We start from the raw sequence: 17,624 nt of genomic DNA, 5'->3' as shown, positions 1-17,624 counted from the left end.
CCCTCGGCTGAGGGGCGATAAAAGTGTGAGAGTGTTATTTGAAGCAGGACTGCTTCTGTTCTATCCAAGCCTGAATCTGCAACCTCTCCTTTTCACCAACCTTTCTCTATCTACCTCCAGTTCACTGTTTGCCATGTTGGGCAAGAATAAAAGCATAGAAAACGACACCCTGCTGTTTGGACATTCTATTATTGCTCTCATCATCATCATACCCCTAGACGCTCACAGAGCTAACATGCCATCCCTATTCTATTCAGTGGCTCCTGTGGGGGTAGCGCTAGATTATATATTTTTGGGGGATATTTATTATAGCATAAAGGAAAAAATATTGCATTTTTTTCAAAATTGTCAATCTATTTTTGTTTATAGCGCAAAAATTAAAACCCCAGAGATGATCAAATACCACCAAAAGAAAGCTCTATTTGTGGGGAAAAAAGGACGCCAATTTTGTTTGGGAGTCACGTCGCACGACCGCGCAATTGTCAGTTAAAGCGACACAGTGCCAAATCGCAAAAACTGGCCGGGTCCTTTACCTGCATTCTGGTCCAGGTCTTAAGTGGTTAACTAGCAAAAAAAGCCCTAGGAAGAATATTGGTGATATCCAACCACTTTTGAGTTGTCATTTCTTCAGTAACTGTGGGACATCGGCTTTCAAGATTTGTTGATACCTAGCAGAATTTGTTTACCAAAGAACCCCAAAGCACAGGAGGTGTACCCAGCATCTCAAGTGGCTCAGCAAGAAGAGTTCCTGCCAGATAGAGTAGCTGCCCTGGGTTCAGATCCAGACCCTGACAGTCAGTATGCTACAAAACAAATGGACAAGAAGGTGTATGCACCTAGTGCATTACCAAAAACATTTATTAGCGATATAAAAAAGTTGCTAGAAATGGATACCTTTTGATGACCCGCTTGTGCACTGATGTCTAGGCTAGCCTAACTCTGAGGAAGGGGTTACGCCCCTCAAATGAATCAGCTTGACACCCCTTCATTGTGTTACTGAAGTGCATGCGTCCACACAGCATGGCATCTTGTGTTTCATTGGCTTTTATCAGTTGATACTTTGTGAGTATCCATTTGTAGCATTTTTTTTATATCTTGTGCGTTTGTTTTGTAGCATTCACTTTGGATTATCTCATCTGCGGAGGGCTACATCCGCCAGGCATTTGGATTGGCTGTTGTTCACTTTGCATCCAACTACAGAGGACTTCACAGTGCTGGAGTGACTGTTTGTGTCCTGACAGTCAGCATGTTGTATTGCGAGGGACCAGTAAGTCAGGGCCTCTGCTGAGGAATGAATATATACAATGCTCTTGTTTTTTTTTTTTTTTTTTTTACCTCACACATGCTTTTTCTTTTTTCTCCAAAGGATTTGGTTGTTGCCGCAGAACCTTGATGTAGCCCACTACAAAGATGCTGCATGCTTCAGGCTTTGATATTTGTGATTTAATTTGCAGGTGAGCTTTTCTTTTAATAATTGTTCTATGCAGCTATGTTTGTACAAGCAATTAGAGCTGAACTCCTCTGCCCTTATAGTCCTGATTTAATACTTCTTTAGTCTAGGGTGGTGTAGGTACATTCCTACCTAATGCCTCAGTTCTGCAGCAGTCAGCATTTTTCCTGGGCCCCATTGAAGTCCTGGAACGTGGGTGGACACTCTCGCTATCATTACATGAACCGGCTGTGACTAATGGTCCTGCATTGTACGTGACAACGTCAGTGAGAGGGCCACCACCAAATTCAAGAAAAGGAATGGCTTAGTGAGACTGGTCCCCACATGGGATATTTTTATTTTTCTATAGTCGACAGGAGTTTATGCCAAATAAACCTAGTGCAGAGCCTTGCTTTTTATACCAGATAAGCCTATGAACTGTTGTATTGAAGATGTTATGTTTTTTCAGGTCTTGTTGCAATCTCAACCGTTCCCCTTAACTTTCTTTCTTAAAGGAAAATTTGTGCTCAGAGAGACATGAAGTTGCCATTGTTGACCTCTGAAATTCTGGTTATCTGTCTGTCTCTGATTTTTTTTAAATCAAATAGGGTTTTATTGAAGAACAACAAAAAACAAAGGAAGATACAAAAATAACATGAATAAATGCAGTACAGTACACCCAAGCAAGGTACAATTCGGTCTTTCAACAGCAAATCATAAATACATAGCAAACACTTCACTTCTGGTCCATCTCATATAGCATTCCAAAGGACATGCCCAACTGTGCGGCCCACATTCAGGGATACAACTACCGTGTTTCCCCGAAAATAAACTCCAAGAATCCTTTCTATTACAGCTCTCTCCCATGATCCAAGCATTGCAGAGGGAGGGGGGGCAGACATCCCCCACTGACAGGCAGGAAAATAAAACATCAGCTAAGCGCCCCTTGGCGCCTTCCATAGCCCGCTGCGATCCAGCTTTGCAGAGGGAGGGGGGCCCGAGATCCCTGCTGACAAGCAGGAGAAGAAAACATCATCTGAGTGCCCCTCGGCGCTTCCATAGCCCGCCGCGAACCAGCATTGCAGAGAGAAGGGGGCGGAGATCCCCCCCCCACTGACAAGCAGAAGGAGATCAGCTGAGTGCTCCTCTGTACTTTTATAGCCTGCAGCGATCCGAGCATTGCAGAGGGAGGGAGGGCGAGATCCCCTGCTGACAGGAAGGGGAAGAGGAGGAGATAAGCTGAACGCCGAGTGTCACTGTATACCGAAGGTATTTGACTACAGATTAGATTACAGAAACACACGCTAGGGCTTATTTTCGGGGTAGGGCTTATATTGCAGCCCTCCTTGAAAATTGGGGTAGGTCTTATTTTCGGGGTAGGTCTTACTTTCGGGGAAACACGGTAGCCATCACCCCTAGAAATTACAATGCCCATTCCACCACCGGTCTGTAACTTGCGACTTGCACCACTACCGCCCCCCTGGTCCCCACTTCCTCCTCCCTCCTCTTAAAGGAACAGGCGGTTCATGATTAGATCAACCGGAGCTAACCCAGGGACATTCAACCAGCATGCCCAAATGCTTTCAAATTTCTTCATACTGTGCTGATAGATGTATTTCTCCAATCTAATAGTATCACCCATTTGGTTAATCCATTCCCTCACAGTAGGGGTTCCTCCGACTTCCAGTGCCTCAGAATAAGTTTCCAAGCCTGGAAGAGAGCCCTCGATATCCCTATCTTAGCAGGCTCTTCCCCCGGGACGGTGTCTAAGATACCCAGTAAGCACGATTTCGGGTGCGTCGTCAGCTGCACCAGAAATACACGGTTAATTGTGTCCACTACCTCCCTCCAATAAAGGTGTAACTTGGGACACCTCCACAACATGTGGATCAGGTCTCCGTGGTCCCTCTTGCATCTGGTACAGGAAGGGTCCTCCCGTACTCCCATTCTCACCAGCTTAGCTGGTGTGTAGTGTACACACGTAACAGAATATAGAGCTAGGACAATCGTTGAGCCACGTTTAGGGAACTTAAGGGAACTGCTGCAAGCGCCTCCTCCCACTGGTCTTCCTCAAAGGCACCTATGTCCCTCTAAAAGAGAAGAAAAAGAGCGGAGGGCGCACCGACCTTGTGTGATACTGATAAAATGTATTTATTCAAATATTAAAATCAATAGTTATACTCACAAAATTGGAGTTAAAATCAGGCTTTAAAAATGAGTACAGCAGATGTCCAGCATCATCAGTGGAATACGAATAATCGTTTGAACCAATCAGTCAATGTTATAGCTGACGCGTTTCGGGGGCGTACCCCTTTCTTCAGAGCTACGTGGTCTGCAGTGCTCCCTCGCCGTGGTGATTGTGGGAATATATATACACATATTTTGTTTTATGTGCGATTTGTTTTTGTATACCTATGTCCCTCTCCCACTTGGATATGATCCATGCAGTGTTGTCAGGAAGGAATTTGGTGAGGAGCATAGAGTAACGGCCTGAAATGAACCCTTTAAATGTGGTCACTTCCATCATGTAGTTAACCACTTAACCCCCGGACCATATTGCTGGTCAAAGACCAGGCCACTTTTTGCAATTCGGCACTGCGTCGCTTTAACTGACAATTGCGCGGCCGTGCGACGTGGCTCCCAAACAAAATTGGCGTCCTTTTTCTTCCCACAAATAGAGATTTCGTTTGGTGGTATTTGATCACCTCTGTGGTTTTTAGTTTTTGCGCTATAAACAAAAATAGAGCGACAATTTTGAAATGAATATTTTTGACTTTTTGCTATAATAAATGTCCCCCAAAAATATAAAAAAAAACATTTTTTTTCCTCAGTTTAGGCCGATACGTATTCGTCTACATATATTTTGTAAAAAAAAATCGCAATAAGTGTTTATTGATTGGTTTGCCTAAAAGTTATAGCGTTTACAAAATAGGGGATAGTTTTATGGCATTTTTCTTAATATTTTTTTTTTACTAGTAATGGCGGCGATCAGCGATTTTTTTCGGTACTGCGACATTATGGTGGACACTTCTGACACTTTTGACACATTTTTGGGACCATTGGCATTTTTATAGCGATCAGTGCTATAAAAATGCATTGATTACTATAAAAATGCCACTGGGGTTAACACTAGGGGGTGAGGAAGGGGTTAATCATGTTCCCTGGGTGTGTTCTAACTGAAGGGGGGGGTGGACTGACATGGGGAAATGACAAATCGCTGTTCATACATTGTATGAACAGACGAACAGTCATTTCCCCCACTGACAGGACCGGGAGCTGTGTGTTTACACACACAGCTCCCGATTCTCGCTGTGTAACGAGCGATCGCGGGTGCCCGGCGGTGATCGCGACTTTTTTCATCTGAAATTCCGATCGTGTGTGGGCCCGTTATCCTCCGTTGCAGACAACTCAGGTGCAGGCAATGCACTTAGCAAAGCAGGAACAAAGATTGTCTCTCGACAGCCGCACTCTGAAAAAATTGTAGCCTTTATTAAAAAAAGGACATCACTACAAATCACAGCAACATAAAATAAAACCCGACTGCTGACGCGTTTCACACTGAAACTAGTGCTTATTAACGGCGATCATGCCGTTAGTGGCGGCACCAGCACGCATGCACGGGAGTGACGTCATCGCGACTCCGGCAAGTCACAGCGCCGGAGCCACGATATGCGGAAGTGAATCATGCAGAGATGGCACCGATGGAGGAGGTGACAGAGCACCGCTGTGGGTGCTTCGATCTCAGGTAAGTACTTCATAATGAGCAAGTATGCTATGCATACTCGCTCATTATGCCTTTGCCTTGCAGGTTTTTTTTTTCTTTTGTTAAAAGAGGGTTTACTTCCTCTTTAAACACTAAAAGTGGTGATTCAAATGATCAGATTTTTTTTTTTTTTTATTCATGCAAAGCCTTTATTCCAAAAGGATTTTTTTTTTTTTGCTATAATTAATTTTAAAATATGGGCTGGGGTTTAGTTTTATTTGTTAGTGTATTTACATCTGCTAATACAATTAACACCACCCTCCCTTTTAGACTGACAATGCTGCTGTTTGCTGCACGTCTTGTGTTTGTTCATTCAGAGTGGTGTCTCACTACTACAAGAGGCTTGCTACTGGCCAAATCACCAGGTGAAAACAGAGGGGTAAAAGTTAAAGAAAAGACAGATGCACATGCGATGCATACTAGCACATTATGGCTTAAACTGCCCAAACTAACGTAAGCAGCCAGAAAACTAGCATTTTCTGAAAGAGTTCAGCAATATATTTCTACATGATCAAGTTACCATTCAACTGCTCCGTACTTGCAATCTAATTAGAACTTCAGAGAATGCTGAAATGATACCTCAGCCCAGCTATCTAATAATTATATGATGTGTACTGAAAATCCTTTCTCTCCTCTCCGCTCACTCAGGTTTCCCAAAGGCCTTATGCTGCGTACACACAACGGTTTTTCGGGTTCTAAAAAATTACGTTTTTTTTAATGTCATTAAAAACGATCGTGTGTGGGCTTCAGAGCATTTTTTGGGTTCTAAAAAATGGCCATAATACAAATGTTATAAATCGAGTTGCAGTGAGTAAAATAAGTATTTGATCCCCAAGCAAAACATGACTTTGTGCTTGGTGGAGAAACCCTTGTTGGCAAGCACAGCGGTAGCATATTTCTTGTAGTTGGTTACCAGGTTTGCACACATCTCAGGAGGGGTTTTGGACCACTCTTCTTTACAGATCTTCTCTAAATCCTTAAGGTTTCTTGGCTGTCGCTTGGCAACTCGAAGTTTCAGCTCCGTCCAAATTTTTCTATAGGATTAATGTCTGAAGGCCACTCCATGACCTTAATGTGCTTCTTCTTGAGCCACTCCTTTGTTACCTTTGTGGTATGTTTTGGGTCATTGTCAGTGTTCTGGCGGAGGGAAGAAGGTTCTCATCCAAGATTTTACAATACATGGATGGCCCTGACCATTGGCCCCTCAATGCGGCAAAGTCAGTCTGTATCTTTAGCAGAGAAACCGTCCCAAAGCATAATGTTTCCACCCCCATGCTTGACTGTAGGGATGGTGTTCTTGGGGTCATAGTCAGAATGTTTTTCTCCTAACACGGCAAGTCTCCATCCTCAACAAAGCGCATGTACAGTCATGCCAATGAACATCTAATTGATTCCGAGAAGGATTGAGAGAAAGTGCTGTAGTCAGATTAGACCAAAATGTATATCTTAGGCGTTTCCTCGACTCGTCGTGTTTAGAGGATGAAAAATCCTGACTATGACCCTAAGAACACCGGGCCGGATTCAGATACATTGGTGTATCTTTTCAGGTGGCGTAACAGATCTCAGATACGGTACGCCGCCGTAAATTAGGGCGCAAGTTCCGTATTCAGAAAGAACTTGCGCCCTTAGTTACGGCGACGTAACGTATGTGTGTCGGCGTAAGCCCGCCTAATTCAAATGTGGATGATGTGGGCGTGTTTTATTTAAATTCACTGTGACCCCACGTATTTGACGTATTTTACGAACGGCGCATGCAGCCTAAGATACGACGGTGTAAGACACTTACGCCGGTCGGATCTTTGGGAAATCTATGCGTAACTGATTCTACGAATCAGTCGCATAGTTACGACCCCGCACACTCAGAGATACGACGGCGTATCCGGAGATACGCCGTTGTATCTCCTTTCTGAATCCGGGCCACCATCTCTACAGTCAAGCACGGAGGTGGAAACATGATGCTTTGGGTCTGTTTTTCTGCTAAAGGTACATGCTGACTTTGCTGCATTGAGGGGCCAGTGGACGGGCCATGCTTAGTAACAACTTGAATGTAAACCTTCTTCCCTCAGCCAGAACACTGAAGATGGGTCGTAGATGGGTCTTCCAGCATGACAATGATCCAAAACATACAGCAAAGGCAACAAAGGAGTGGCTCAAGAAGAAGCACATTAAGGTCAAGGAGTGGCCTAGTCAGTCTCCAGACCTTTATCCTACAGAAAATGTATGGAGGAAGCTGAAACGGCGAGTTGCCAAGAGTTAGGCAAGTAAACTTAAGGATTTAGAGAAGATCTGTAAAGAAGAGTGGACCAACATCACTCCTGAGATGTGTGCAAACCTGGTCACCAACTACAAGAAGCGTCTTACAGCAAGGGTTTTTCCACCAAGTACTAAGTCCTGTTTTGCTTGGGGATCACATATTTATTTTACTCACTGAACTGCAACTCCGTTTATAACATTTGTATTATGTGTTTTCTCTGGATTTTTGGTTGATATTCTCTATCATTTAAAAATACAAGTATGATAAAAATTATAGACCCTTTATTTATTTGCAAGTGGGAAAACTTACAAAATCTGCAGGGGATCAAATAATTATTTTCACCACTGTATATACATACAGTATATTGATGTTTACAGGAGGATTGAAAATGAAAATGAAAAAGTGTCTCTGTGTCTAATGTAAAGCTCTGAACTGAAAGGTTTTCATAATTTGAATCAGGATCTTGACCTTTAAGGGTGTACTCTTACATTTTCAGAGGTCTTGCCTGTCTATAATGCACAACAAGGAAAAGTCCTTAGTATAGCAGAGTTCAGTGTTTGGTTAAAATATTGGTGCAAAGCTGAATGTTTGTTATGTTAATTTTTAATGCCAGCAGTTGGTCTGATTTTGATTTTTACAAAAGAGATGGTCTGCATTCCTCACACAATGGCACTGAGCTTCATAATATGTAAATTAGGAGTTTTTGGAAATGCAATTAAACTGAGAAATGTGGGCAAAGATATAATTGATGATGAGCATTTCTGTTCCCAGCAGACTAAAAATAATGTGAGGGTTTGTGATAAAGACTTGGCTAATAGGGTAGTTAAAGTAAAAATATAAGCAAAACTTTTATTTTGGTTTTAGATAGACTAAAGAAGCATTGTAACCTCTGTAAGGATCTATGTTGCCCTCTTTGCCCCATTGGGGAGATTTACCTTCACTTCCTGTCCCACAGCCAAAACAGAAAATTAGAGAAAATCCCTACAAATTAATGGAATTTTTTTCTTGGGGACCCCCAGGTCACCAAAATTAGCATCTCCACTTTCAATTATAATGGTAAACAGGACAGATCTACAATTGTATTCAAAATTATTCAACCCCCACTGAAATTGATTGTTTTGCCCAGTTTGACATTGATTTTTATCATTCTGTCATCCTGCTTACAATTAAATCAAAGAGGCACGTGTAGGTCAGACAAATATAACATAACATTTATAATGAAATTACCACAAATGTCTTTTCTGTGCTCACATCATTATCAGTTTTATTCAACCCCCAATTGACATTCAATCTTAGTACTTAGTACAACATCCTTTTACAGTTATAACAGCTTTTAAACTTGAAGCATAGCTTGACACAAGTGTCTTGCAGCGATCTACGGGTATCTTCGCCCATTCGTCATGGGCAAAAGCCTCCAGTTCAGTCACATTCTTAGGCCCCATACTCACGACCAAACATGTCTGCTGAAACTGGTCCGCGGGCCAGTTTCAGCATACATGTTCGGTCGTGTGTGGGCGCGAGCGGGCCGAATTCCAGCAAACATTTGCCCGCCGGGCCTTTTCCCAGCAGACAAATATTCCTGGACGTGTTTTAAAACCGTCCGCTGGAATCCTGCCCGCTCGGACATGTACGGTCGTCAGTACAGACCTACCGTACATGTCCAGGCGCCCGCCGTCCCTCGCATGCGTCGAATGACTTCGACGCATGCGTGGAAGCATTTTAAAGGCGGGCCGCCCACGTCGCTGCGTCATTGTCGCGGCGACACCGCGTCATCGACGCGGCGACACCGCGGACACGCCCCGCGTATTGTTTACGCGCGGACTTCTGTACGATGGTGTGTACAACCATCGTACAGAAGCCCTCTGGCAGACATGTATGGTGAAAACGGTCCGACGGACCGCTTTCACCATACATGTTTGTTCGTGTGTACCCGGCCTTAGGCTTACGCACTGCTTTCTTTAAGTCCCACCAGAGGTTCTCAATCGGATTTAAGTCTGGTGACTGCGATGGCCACTCCCAAATATTCCAGCCTTAAAATCTGCAACCATGCTCTAGTGGACTTGGAGGTATACTTGGGATCATTGTCCTGTTGAAAGGTCCAACGTCTCCCAAGCCTCAGGTTTGTGACGGACTGCATCACATTGTTATCCACCATCTCCTGTTACTGAAGAGAATTCATGGTACCTTGCAGACGCTGAAGCTTCCCTGTACCTGCAGAAGCAAAACAGCCCCAAAGCATGATTGACCCCCCGCCATGCTTCACAGTAGGCAAGGTGTTCTTTTCATCATAGGCCTTGTTCTTCCTCCTCCAAACATAGCGTTGATCCATGGGCCCAAACACTTCTAATTTTGTTTCATCAGTACAGAGAACACAATCCCAAAACTTCTGTGGTTTGTCCACATGATTTTTGCATACTGCAGTCGAATCTTCTTATTCTTTGGAGACAGCAAGGGGGTGCGCCTGGCAGTTCTGGCATGGAGGCCTTCATTATGCAGTGCGAGCCGTATTGTCTTAGCAGAAACTTCAGTACCCACATCTGACAAATCTTTTCTCAGTTCCTCAGCAGTCACAAGGGGACTTTTCTCCACTCTACGCTTCAGGTAGCGCTCAGCAGTCGAAGTCAGCATCTTCTTTCTGCCACGACCAGGTAGCGTTTCAACAGTGCCCTTTGCCTTTAATTTGCGAATGATGCTTCCTATGGTGTCTCTTGGTATGTTTAACATCTTTGCAATCTTCTTATAGCCATTGCCCTTCCTGTGAAGAGTAATCACCTCTTCTCTTGTCTTCCCGGACCATTCCCTTGACTTCACCATGTTTGTAACCACACTAGTAAATGTCTAGAAGGAGCCGAGTATCAAAGTCATTTGAAAGCTGCCTGATTGGTGCTTATTAGGCTTTATTGCAGCTCCCTGATATCCACCGGTGTTTTCAATACCTGATTGAAGACATTTCAATGAACCTCTGTTCTTCAGAGTAGTAGTCTTTAAGGGGTTGAATAATTGTGTAAATGAAGAATTCACAAAATAAACATTTACTACTGTATTACAAAACCAATTGATGTCATTTTAGTTGCATATGGTTCTTTAAGAAGTCCTTGTAGGATTTCATTCTGAATACAATTACAAATGTACACTAAATTCACTAAAACCCTTTACAGCTTTGGGGGGGTTGAATAATTTTCAACACAACTGTAGAGCATGAATCTCCTTAATGGGGCCAGACGTCCATAAAAACTGACAGAGGTTCTAATCCATTACCACTCTATCCAAAACTAAAAAAAGTTTTTGCCTTTAGTTTTACTTTAATTTAGTTAGGGCTCATTCACATCATCCAGTACCGCATGCACATTGCAGCACTTTGCATTTTTGTAATGTATAGTAATACGTTGGCATGCATTTTACATGCATTGCATTTGTTTTTTGCATTGATTTGCTTTGAAGTGTGTTGTGTTTATGCACATTTGTGTTCATTTGAACGCGCTGCACTAAAAAAAAAGTAGTGCATGCCATACTTGGTTTTTTTTTCAGCACTAAGCAATTGCTCTGGTATGAACTGCATTCATAGGGAACCATTACATTTTGGTTGCTACGCATTGGGAATGGGCTCACAAATGCACCCCAGGACATTTGGTGTGAACTCATGTTTTTGGTGCTAAAAATACAGCAGTAGGTAGCAAGGTTTGTCATGTCATGTGCAGTAATGCTTGTATATTAGGCAAAAAGCTTTGTGAGCTGACAACTCTTATGTCTAGGGACAGCTTGGACTTTGTTGCAATTACAGAGATCTGGTTCAGTGATTGAAATGACTGGTAAAAACTATACCAGGGTACACAATATAGAGAAAAAGATGGGAATAAGAAAGAGGGGAGATGGAGTTGTCAACAAAGAAAAAACAAATAGCATAAAGCTAACGCAAATCCAAAAACAATTGAAATATCTTAAACCCTCTGGGCGTGCCTTTCAACCAGAGAGGCATCTTCTCTTAAAATTGTGACCCCAGGGCTGACTAAAGATTGTGATAACATGTTGATTGACAATATAACTTAAATGTCATTGAAGGGTGAGGTTTTAGTTATGGTTGACTTCAACATGCCTGACATTAACTGGAATTCTCAAACTTCAATAACAAGCAGGAGCAAGGATGTAATGGGGGCACTGAACAGGGTTACTCTGAAACAGTTAGTAAAAGGCCTGACCTAAGGTGATCATATTCTAGACCTAGTACTGACAAATGAAGATCAATTGTCTGATGCTATGGTGTGAGAAAATGTGGGTTCTAGTGATCACTAATGTCCTTGGTTTGATATTAAAAATAGAAATGAAAAGTCATATGCAAAAACTAAAGCTTTGGATTTGAAAAAGACACATTTTGCTAAAATCGGTTAACTTCTAAAAAAAAAAAATTAAAATATTGGAAGTAAAACAGGAGTAAGCAATCAGTGGGCACTGATAAAGTCTACCATCCTGGGGACAGCTAGGTTATATGTCAGGCAAACTACCGTATTTATCGGCGTATAACACGCGCCGCCGTATAACACGCACCCCAATTTTAAGAGGGGAGTTTAAGGAAAACATTTTTTCTCAGCACCCTTTACAGTACAAGCCTCACCCATCCAGTACACATCCCCCCCATCCATTATACATCCCCTCATCCAGTATACAGCCCCGCTCCATTATACAGCCCCCCCCATACATGATACATCCCCCCCATCCATTATACAGCCCCCCTCCATTATACAGCCCCCCATACATTATACATCCCCCCCCTTCCATTATACATCCCACCATCCAGTACACATCCCCCCATACATTATACAGCCCCCCTCCCCAGTATACAGCCCCCATCCATTATACATCCCCCCCATCCAGTACACAGCCCCCCATCCATTATACAGCCCTCATCCATTGTACATCCCCCATCCAGTACACAGCCCCCCCCCATGCATTATACATTCGCCCCTCCCCAGTATACAGCCCCCATCCATTATACAATCCCCCCATCCAGTACACAGCCCCCCCCCCCCTGCACTCCCAGGAGACCCCCAGTCTCCTGGGACAGTGCTGCCATCATTCTCTACAGTTAAGTAAAAAAAAAAATCACTGTCAGCCCCTTCCACACTGCCCCTCCTGTGTCCCCTATTGCAAAAACAAAGCTTCCATTTACCTCAATAGCCCTGTTTTTTTTCACTGATCTGATCACATGACTTCTCTCCTCTGATGGGCATGTGACTGCTCTTCTCCTCCAATCAAAGCTACACTCAGAGGAGGAGGAGAGCAGCCTGAAAAACTCAGCTATATAGACATTTACAAGCTTTGTTTTACAATGAGGCTGACAGAGGAAGAGCGGTGTACAAGGGGCTGGCAAGTGACTTTTTTTGTCAACTTTAGACTATGCAGAGAGCACTGTTCCAGGGCCAGGTCCCGATCCCCGCCCCCTGCTGGTAGAACATGATATCGGCGTATAACGCGCAGGCACTGTTTACCCTCTGTTTTCAGATAAACGCAGATATACACAGATAAATACGGTAGCTAAAGTAAATTGAAGAAAACAATATGGTTCAATAAAGAGGTAAACAGGAAAAAAAAGAGAATAAAATCAGCATATAGAGTAGGAGATAGAAACAGAAACTGTAGCTAATAGAGAAGTGTATATAAATAGAAAAAAAGGAGGCCAAAGCACAGGAAGAGGAGGAACTGGCTAAATCTATAAAGAACGGAGGCAAAACTTTGTGTTATGTACCTCCAGAGATGGAAGGAAAAATAACAAAAGACAATGGAATTATTAAAATGAAAACTGGGTATGGCACTTATGTTGAGGGAGACCTGAATGTAGCAAATCATTTAAACAATTAACCGGAAAAGTTCATATGGCGGACAGCAAATATTGTACCTATCCACAAGAAGGGTAGCAAAGTAGAAGCTGGCATTTATAGACCTTGATTTTCAGTAGACTCTCCAAAAGTCCCCTCAGACCACTAGATGCAGTTGGTGATTGTTTGAAATTAGATTAGTGCAGTTAAAGCAAACATTCACCTTCTTGTACCCCAGGGGTAGGCAACCTTGAAGAGGTGGAGATCTACTTGAACAACATGGGATAAATTGAAGATCACTGGGCACAGTGTCGCCTCTTTACTAGGGATGAGCTTTGTGTTCGAGTCAAACCCATGTTCGACTCGAACATCGTATGTTCAACCGTTCGTCTAAATACGAATGTTACGGGCCGTTTCGCGCCAAATTCGAGTGGCCCGTCATGGCCCATAATTCACTGCTGGCTGATGATTGGCCAAGCATGCACTATGACCCGCATGCTTGGCCAATCACAGCGCGCAAAAAACGGAGAGCCATAATTGGCCAAAGCCAGGGTTGCTTTTGCCAATTATGGCTCAGGGGGTTTAGTACACGCCCCACAATATAAAAGGCCGCCTGCAGGTCGGCCTTGTGTAGTGTGTTGTGGCGGTGGTTAAAGACAGACAGAGAGAGAGACAGTGTCATTTTTTTAGGTAGATAGAGCAGGCAGGCTAGTCAGTTAAAGTTAGTGTGTAGAGGATATATATGCATCCCAGGTGTTGTACATATATTTATACACTGTATAGTTTAGCTAGATCAGCTATTCCTTATTTACTGGCAGGCAGTTGATAGTGCTAAGGTAAATAAGTGATAAGCGCTCCAGGTATTTACCTTGTTTCCTTTTTGTGTTATGTGAACACTTTTAGATATAGCTGCCCCAGGTATAATTTATACACTATTTTTTCATATTTTGTTTACTCACAGTAGCGCATTGGAACTTATTATTTATTATTCACTAGTTGATAGTGCTAGCTGCAGTATTCTCACATGGTGTATTGCCTGTGTCCTCTGTAGTTTGCACCTAAAGCTACATGGTGTGTACTGCACGTGTCCTCTGTAGTTTGCAAGTGTCATCTGTAGTTTGCACCTAAAGCTACTTGGTGTGTACTGCACGTGTCCTCTGCAGTTTGCACCTAAAGCTACTTGGTGTGTACTGCACGTGTCCTCTGTAGTTTGCACCTAAAGCTACTTGGTGTGTACTGCACGTGTCCTCTGTAGTTTGCACCTAAAGCTACTTGGACACGCTTGTCCTTGTTTTCGACAGCTGGCCGTGTTAAGCTGCAACATTACAAAGACTTGGTAGAGTGGATGACCAAGCTGTCCTCATCCTCCTCATCCTCTCTCACCCAGGCTCAGGGTACTTTGTGTGGCAAAGCAGCTGCCAAGGCGTCCTCTTCCCTCTGCTCAATGACATCAGTCACTGCTTCCCTAGCCCCACCATGTCCTCCTGAGGAGTTCCCTGAACTGTTTGAAAAACGTGTTGGGTACATGCTGCATGAGGATGCGCAGCGTTTTGAAGGCTCCAATGATGGTACACAGCTAGAGGAAGGCAGTAACGTGAGCCATGCGGTGCTTGAGCTGGTGTGCTTGGGGGACAGGAGCCACACAGGGGCAGAGGTTCTGTCAGCTCTGTAGGGGCAGGCTCAGAGGTGGTTGACACCACGCCAGCTTAAGCCAGGAATGGTGGTTTGCGACAATGGCACCAACCTCCTCTCCGCCCTGTGACAGGGACAACTGACCCATGTGCCCTGTTTTGCTCATGTCCTTAATTTGGTGGTGCAGCGGTTCTTGGGCAGGTACCCGGGCTTATAGGATGTCCTGAAGCAGGCCAGGAAAGTCTGTGTGAATTTCCGATGGTCATATAATGCCAGTGCTCAGCTGGCAGACCTCCAAAGGGAATACAACCTGCCCAAGAACCGCCTAATTTGTGACATGCCCACCAGGTGGAACTCTACGTTGGCCATGCTGCAGCGACTGCACATGCAGCAGAGGGCCATCAATGAGTATCTGTGCCAATATGGCAGCAGAACTGGGTCAGGGGAGCTTGTTTTTTTCCCCCAATGCCAGTGGGCCTTGATCAGGGATGCATGCACTGTCCTGTCACCATTTGAGGAGGCCACAAGGATGGTGAGCAGTGCATGCATCAGTGAGACTGTCCCTCTTATTTACATGTTGGAGCACACGCTGCATGGAATAATGGACAGGGCCCTTGAGGCAGGGAAGAGGAGGACTTCCTTACCTTTCAAGGCCCCCTTTATCCAGACAGTGGTCCTGCTTGCCCGCCTAACACAGAGGAGGAGGAGGAAGAGGAAGAGGATTGTGTCAGCATGGAGGTGGAGCCTAGCACTCAGCATCAGCAGCAGTCTTTAAGGGATCAATTACAGTCCCAAGGAACCCATAGGATGAGGTGGCTGAGGTGGCTGCGGATCATGTCGTCCTCAGTGACCCAGAGGACTTCGCACTGAATGCCTCAGCAAAACTACGCTGCATGGCCTCCCTGATCCTGCAAAGCCTGCAGAAGAATCCTTGTATTTGTGCTATCAAGGAGAGGGATCATTACTGGCTGGCAACTCTCCTTGATCCACATCACAAGAATAAGGTTGCGGACCTTATCTTGCCGGCACAGAGGGAGCAGAAGATGAAACATCTTCGGGAGGCCTTGCAGAATGGTCTGTGCAACGCGTTCCCAGAGACTGGGGGGTTACAAAATCCTGGTCCTGGACAACGTGTTGCTGAGGCTTTGGTCAGTCACAGAAGGAGCGGTAGAGAAGGTGGCCGTCTGACTGATGCGTTCAGACAATTTTTTAGTCTGCAGCCCCAAGGTATGACCGGTTCCAGCAACCATCGCCAGCGTTTGATTTACATGGTGTGGGAATACCTAGGGGCAAGATCAGACTTGGACACCTTTCCCACCGAAAATCCTCTGGCTTACTGGGTCTTGAGGATGGATCACTGCCCAGAGCTTGCACAGTATGCAATTGAGCTACTGGCTTGTCCTGCATCCAGCGTTCTTTCAGAACGCACATTCAGTGCTGCTGGAGGCTTTGTAACCAATCACAGGGTGAGCCTCTCCACCGACTCAGTCGATCGACTGACTTTCATAAAAATGAATCAGGCTTGGATCACCACCAGCTACCAAGCACCTGATGCTGATGTAACTGAATAATTTTATTTGAAATGTCAGATCCCTTCAAGACTGCCTATGCTGTTATGCTGAGTGAATATCCTTTTCCTCCTCAATGATCTTGCTGATAGCTTGTAAGAACATTGTTGGTTCTGGGCACCGCCACCAGTAGCTAAGGCCCAATTTTTCTGCCCCTGTTTATAGGGGCGTGTAATTACAATTTTTGATGCAATGCTTTGCAGCAGGCTCATTCCTGCACTCCAACTAGAGTATCTGTGAGGGGTTGCAGTGTTGTGGCACCAGCACCAGTGCCTAAGGCTCAATTGTTCTGCCCCTGTTCAACAGGGGCATGTAATTACAATTCTTGATCTAATATTTCACAGCAGGGCGTTCCAACGCCCACCAAGACTAACTGTGAGGGCTTACAGTGTTGTGGCAACACCAACACCTAGGGCCCAAATTTATGCAGAGTATATACGGCAGGCCCCTACTTTCAAACATCCAACTTACAAACGACTTCTACTTGCAAACGGAAGGAGACAACAGGAAGTGAAAGGGAAATCTACCCCTAGAAAGGCAAATTCTCTTCTGTAAGGCCTTGTACACACGACCGAACATGTCTGCTGAAACTGGTCCACGGACCAGTTTCAGCAGACATGTTCGGTCGTGTGTATGGCCGACCGGACAGGTTTCTAGCGGACATTTGTCCAGCCGACCGTTTTGCAGCGGACAAATGTTTCTTAGCATGCTAAGAAACATGTCCGCTGGAAGCCTGTCCGTCGGACATGTTCGGTCGTCTGTACAGACTCACCGTACATGTCCGATCGGCCGCCATCCCTCGCATGCGTCGAAGTGATTCGACGCATGCGTGGAAGCTTTGACCTTCATCGTCGCGGCGACGGCGCGGACACGTCACCGCGCTGTCTGTACGCGCGGATTTCTGTATGATGGTGTGCACAACCATCATACAGAAATCTCCGGCCGGACATGTCCGCTGAAAACGGTTCGGCGGACCATTTTCAGCTGACTGTCCGGTCGTCTACGAGGCCTAAAAGGTGTCTCCTGTCCACTGATGCTTTATCACCAATCCTTGTTTCACAAAAAATAAATAAAAATCCTTTGTCATTGGGACAGAAAGTGAGGTGCAATCTTCTGAACAGATGCACACAGACAGCAAAACAAATGTTACAGGGGTGATAACCCTTCT

At 44.6% G+C, this 17,624-nt stretch overlaps 1 protein-coding gene across 1 annotated transcript in view; it reads left to right on the top strand.

Moving 5' to 3' along the window:
* FOXP2 (forkhead box P2) overlaps positions 1–17,624 on the top strand; it is a 334,297-nt gene that overhangs the window by 31,348 nt on the left and 285,325 nt on the right. Inside the window, exon 2 of the mRNA XM_040343792.1 lies at positions 1,367–1,454. The gene's annotated coding sequence lies outside the window, so the exon portion shown is untranslated. The remainder of the gene's footprint in view (positions 1–1,366; positions 1,455–17,624) is intronic.

This window comes from Rana temporaria, chromosome 3, assembly GCF_905171775.1.
Source record: "Rana temporaria chromosome 3, aRanTem1.1, whole genome shotgun sequence".
Lineage (NCBI taxonomy): Eukaryota > Metazoa > Chordata > Amphibia > Anura > Ranidae > Rana > Rana temporaria.
Note: the sequence above shows the minus strand (reverse complement) of the source record. Positions and strands in the feature narration are given on the sequence as shown.